A 5,301-nucleotide genomic window follows, 5' to 3' on the forward strand; every position below is an offset into this window, starting at 1 on the left:
CACTTTGGGGCAGATTTTTTRAAAGATTTAAAACAGGATAGAGCCACTGATTTCAATGGGAGAAAAAGCATCAGGATTTATTGCCAGAAGGGCTTATTTGCGCTGGGAGAGGGTACAGGAACAAGCATCCACGGGACACAGCTACTCACCACTAGTGTTAAAAGAAAGAAGAATGACACAATGGTTATTTTTTCCCACACCCTTCACTTTTCAAGTGCTTCAGGGAAGCAGGACATTCAAGTCTAAACTTGCCTTCCACTGCTTAAAACCTGGCTCTGTAATAGGGCAACCTCTTTGACTCCCATTCCCTTCCAGTCCTCCTCCTTCCAGCCATTCTGGGCAATTAATTCCTGTTGGTTGTTAATTAAGTTGATTAGCTCGCTGTAAATAGTACATAGCTGGAAGCACTAAAATATACCTCCTTCTCCTCCTTCATGGGCATCTTTTTTTCCATCCTCAGAGCAATGCTGGAGTCCAATCCTGGATCCCAGCATGGGATTCCTGGAGGAATGGGATTTGCACTTGCCATTGCGCCCACTCAACAGAAATAAATGAGCCAAACACTTATTGCCTGACATTTTAGATGAGTTTATATAGAGAAATATATATATATATATATATATAAAGACATACACATTGAATCCATATCTTTTTCCTATCGCAAAGTAGGTGGCAAAGTAACACTGGTTATTTCTAACTGTAGGCAAAGCTGACGAGAAGCACTCAGTTTGCGGTGTTTAATTTTAGCCTATGCTGCTAATTTTCAGGCCATATATTTATATTTGTTTGCATCTCCTTGTGCTAAATTCAAGGGTGGAAGCCTGGGAGGTCCCAGTGTTCCCATAAGGAAGCAAATTTAAGTTCCTGAGAGAAATGGCAATGCAAGTTGAATTTACATAGCACTTGGCACACAAGCCAAGCTCCCAGAAGGTTTTAGGGCACAGCCAAAAGCACATCCAGGTTGGGGAGAGAGCTAACAACAGTCATACTTCATCTTTTAGTTGCAAATAGTCAGATTTTGGCTCATAGGCTTACAAAATCAAAATAAAATCTATGTTAGGTTTTAATGGAGTCAAGATCATTACCATAGTCAAATATCAGCATGATGCTTCACCAGTTTCTCCTCTCTTTCCCTGTGATGGACAAACTCTTTTTCCTTGACAAGTCACTAAAGCAGATCCATGAAGCTGATGCCCAGAACCTGAAGGCTACAGCTGATGTCCTGCTGGAGGGTTGAGGTCTCATGTCCTGCAGAAGAACAGTGGGGACCTCTGCCCACCCTCCCTCATCCTCACATTCCTGACATCTTCATTTTTACCTCCATCTCCCAGAACCTGCATTCCTATAACCAGCAGCTGTTGAGACAAGCGATTCCTCAAGTCTTCTGGTCATCTCATGGTTGCTGGAAATTTCAATTTGCAGAAGAAGTACCAACTGGGTTTTCCAAAAGTTGCTTTGGAGAACTTCTATTTATAAGCGAAGGAGCCAGCCACAGGAGGCAGAACTTCATGCAGTCAGGCGGTTCAGAGGTGTCACATTACTGGCCAATTCAATGTTCCGAATTTTGAACTATTAGGAAAAAAATAAGGCAATGACAAATATATGCTAACATTTTGATGATGTGAAATTTCTCAAAAAGAAACAGAACAACCAACAAAGCTGTTTTTCTGTGGAAACAGGAAAACCTCTCATTGTGATTTTGACCTCTTGTAGCATTTCCATTTATATATTCAGTTTTGCCTATTTTAAAGCATTATTCCTTCCACTCTATACATCAGTGACTGTTTTTCAAAAGAGTCATTCGTAAGTGTTCTTCTACTAGGTAATTCTGTTAGTAATTTCTGAAGCAAATGGTAGCTGATCTTAAGCCCTAATCATTTCAAAAATAAAAAAAAAAAAAAAAAAAAAAAAAAAAAAAAAAAAAAAGGAAGAGTATTATGAGATGAAAAAACTGAAATGTTCTGCTTGGTATTGAAATATTTCATTATAAGGCTCTTAAAAGAACAAAGGAAAGAGAAATCATCCCTGAGGAATGCTTCATTTTGAAGACATCAACATATCCACTGAAAAAGCAAACAGAAACAAACCATAAACTGTGCTTATCCGCCTGGCCTGGGCTTCCACTGTACCTGACTTTTTTGCATGAATATCAGTGTGACACTCACAGTTTTTCCCCTTATGTAAGAAAATCTGGCCCATTCCTTAACTCCTTTCTGCTGTATTAGAAGGTACATGAGATTTCCCATGGCCAGGCCCAGGAAGAGCATCTTCATAACACTAAACGACTGCTCAGAAGAGCAGCAAGTGGCCCCAAAGGGATTGCAAAGGCTTGAAAACCAACCAGAGCAAAAGCTAAGCACACACATCTACATGCATGAAAAAAAAAAAAAATAGCAAATGTAGTATCAGCATTGATGCAATAGCAGCTGGGATGGTCCAAAGAGGGCAGAAAACCAACAGGAATGGCAAAATACAATATATTTCTGGGCAATTTTAGGTAGGTGTGACAAGAGGGTTGTCTCATTTTTTTTCCCCTCCACCTGCCTCAATCAGTTAACAAAAGCTATTTCCCTTCCTCACCTCATTAATTAAGACATAAACACTTAAAGTGCAGCCTGGCTTTTACTGGCTTAAAATAACATTGCAGCAATGCCAAATGGACAAGCCAGTAATTTCAGGGTGGCTTTTTGGGTTGTTGTGCTTGATTTTACGGGATAGTTGGGCCTCCAGCAGCACAGGTTTGACTCATCTCTTACAATCACTTCCAGTCCTTTTCCCTTTTCTTTTAAATGCATTTAAAGACCTGTTGTTAGCTGGGAATAGGAGCTGGGGCTCAAGCTCAGTGTGAAGTCAATGGGTGACAGGCACAAGCTTGTGTCCTTCCTGTGCCTTCCTCTTACTTAGAAAAAACCCATTTTCACTGCTTTGAGAGCTACTCTTGCCTGAAATTCCGAGTCCTGGGATGAACTCTGCCCCCAGCAAGGGGACGGAAAAGAGGGAGGAAAGGGCTGTAACATGTCAAAAAGGGGGGGAAGGAGCCGTGCTTCCTTCCAGCTCCAGCCCAGCAGCTTGGCAAGGGTCCCGGCGCTCACAAATCCGTGCATGTTTGCGCCGACCCTTCGGTTCCTCTGTGCAGACCTGCATGGAGCATTTTATTTGGTTTTAAGGGTGCTAATGTAAACCTGTTCCTCCTTAGCTCCAATCAGCTGAAATAGCCCCGGGTTGGACTGCAGAGCTGCCGTAACAGAGCGGGACAGTCTCTACGCCTGTCCTGGTCAGAGCTAGAACAGACGGGAGAATCCCATGCTTCTGCATCACGGGGATCCTCCATCCCTTTTCCACCAGGCACGATAATGCCTGGAGTGGGGTGGTCTAGGGATAAAATTTCCCCCAAAGTGGCAGCTTTGGGTCAGAACTGAATTTATCTGTCTTCACTTTGCATTTCCCGACAGCAGTGGGGTTGAGCTTCRAGATCCCAGTGTCCCATCAGAGCCYTGCACTCCCAAGCAGTCTGGGGCTCTCAGCACTGAGGACAAAGTGACTTTGGATGAGAGGGGATAAGAGCTCGTGCAGCTGATGGGAGGACCTATTCCTGCTTTACCTTGAGACGTTCAACACATCCTCTTCTGGAGGAGCCTCTCTTTTCCAAACCCCAAAGGTAACTTGAAACACATTTTATGCCAAAAGTTCAGCCCAGCCACAATTTTGCATAACTTCCCATATCTCTGTGTGCCACTTTTTATTTTGGGGTAGATTAGGCAAGATGGGTTTATCTAGGCAGCAACGTCTGTAGCTGCAAGACGCAGCTACAAAATTCYATGGATCGAGATGGTCCCATGACAGGCTTGGCATCTCAGTACGAAACAATGCTTCACTTTGCTGGCTGACTTGTTTCTGTCAAATTGTAGGGAAAAGGAGTAACTGGACCTGAAGAATTGGGTATTTGGATCTGGAGTTTTGTTTGTGTTTTTTTTTTTTTTTTTTTTTTTTTTTTTTAAGTCACGTAAAAAGGTGGTTAAAAAAGAAAAAAAAAAGTCCTTCTGATCATTTTCCTCATACAGAATTTGGTCTTGTTTCCTCGTGTTTCCAAATTTTTGGTCGAAAATGTAGTTCTGGGAAGGAGGGTGAAATCCCTACAGGACAGGAAAAAAAAAAAAAGATAAATAAATTAAAGAAGAAACAAATTAAAGAAGAAAAAAAATCGTGTCATTTCCTGACATGATTGTCGAGGAAAATAAGGAAATAAAGTTTTTCTAGTGTATAAATCTTCGCCCCCGGGCGGGGGGGCCGGGGCCGTCGGGGCGGCCGCGCCGCGGGCAAACGCTGCCCTCTGCTGCCCCCCGGCGGCGGCGGGCGGCGCAGCCACGCGCGGCTCCGCGGGGGGCCCGAGCCCACGGGGGGCGGTCCGAGCCCACGGGGGGGTCCCGAGCCCACGGGGGGGGGTCCCGAGCCCGCGAGGGCGTCGCCTGCTCCCACGAGTGGCCGACTGCTCCCGTGTTTGGTTTCCCTCTCCTATAGGTGGGTTCCTTCTGCCATGGRCCCGTTCCCGATTCCCTGAGTGGGCTCCCTCTCCCACGGGTGGGTTCCTTCTCCCACGGGCCGGTTCCCGATCCCACGGCTGGCTTCCCTCTCCCACGGTTCCGCGCCTGCTCCCGCAAGCATCCACTTGCCTCCCCGCCACCGCCGGGGGTGTCCGTCCTTCCCGAGGGGTGTCTAACCCCCTCTCCACGAGGATTCCCGCCCCTCTGCCCCGTGGCGCCTCTGCCCGCATGGGGTTTCTCGCCTCTCCTTGCAAAGTCGCCGTCCCCTCCCTCTCCTCCTCATCCTCCTTTTCCTGCTCCGGCAGCACCTGATGCGCGAAAGCTTCTTGACACCCGCCTCCCCCAGCGCGAACCCCGTCCCTCCTCCTCCTCCTCCTCCTCCTCCTCCTCCTCAGCCCGTCCCACAGCCCCCCCTTCCCTTCCCCTTCCCTCCCCTCCCGGCGCTCTCCCTTGCAGCGGGGAGAAGGCGCCGGGAGCCACGGAGCCCTCGCGGCCTCCCCCGGAGCGTGCGAGGGCGGCGGGGGGGCCGCGGGCTGCCTGCCCCCCGCCGGCGCAGCCCCCGGCCCATGTGAAGCCCCTTGGCAGAGGGGAGAGGGGGCGGCGGGCGGGGGGGCCTCCCTTTTTCCCGCTCCTCTCCTTGCCCGGGAGCAGCGGGTGGCCGCGGGGGTGCAGCGGGGATCATGCCGGGGGGGCTGCCCCTCGGCATCGCTTTGGCCGCCGCCGCCTCGTCGCCCTCCATGGAGCTGGGACTCGCTCTACA

At 48.3% G+C, this 5,301-nt stretch overlaps 1 long non-coding RNA gene across 1 annotated transcript; it reads right to left on the reverse strand.

Moving 5' to 3' along the window:
• Window positions 1-716: 716 nt before the first annotated feature.
• On the reverse strand, window positions 717-3,910 carry LOC112955562. The gene is made up of 2 exons (XR_003250907.1): window positions 3,602-3,910; window positions 717-1,569 (listed from the first exon to the last, which is right to left on the reverse strand). It is a non-coding gene; the product is annotated as an uncharacterized LOC112955562 (long non-coding RNA).
• Between the last annotated feature and the right edge of the window lie 1,391 nt (window positions 3,911-5,301).

This window comes from Nothoprocta perdicaria, unplaced genomic scaffold, assembly GCF_003342845.1.
Source record: "Nothoprocta perdicaria isolate Ctin4 unplaced genomic scaffold, notPer1 scaffold_58, whole genome shotgun sequence".
Taxonomy (NCBI): Eukaryota; Metazoa; Chordata; class Aves; order Tinamiformes; family Tinamidae; genus Nothoprocta; species Nothoprocta perdicaria.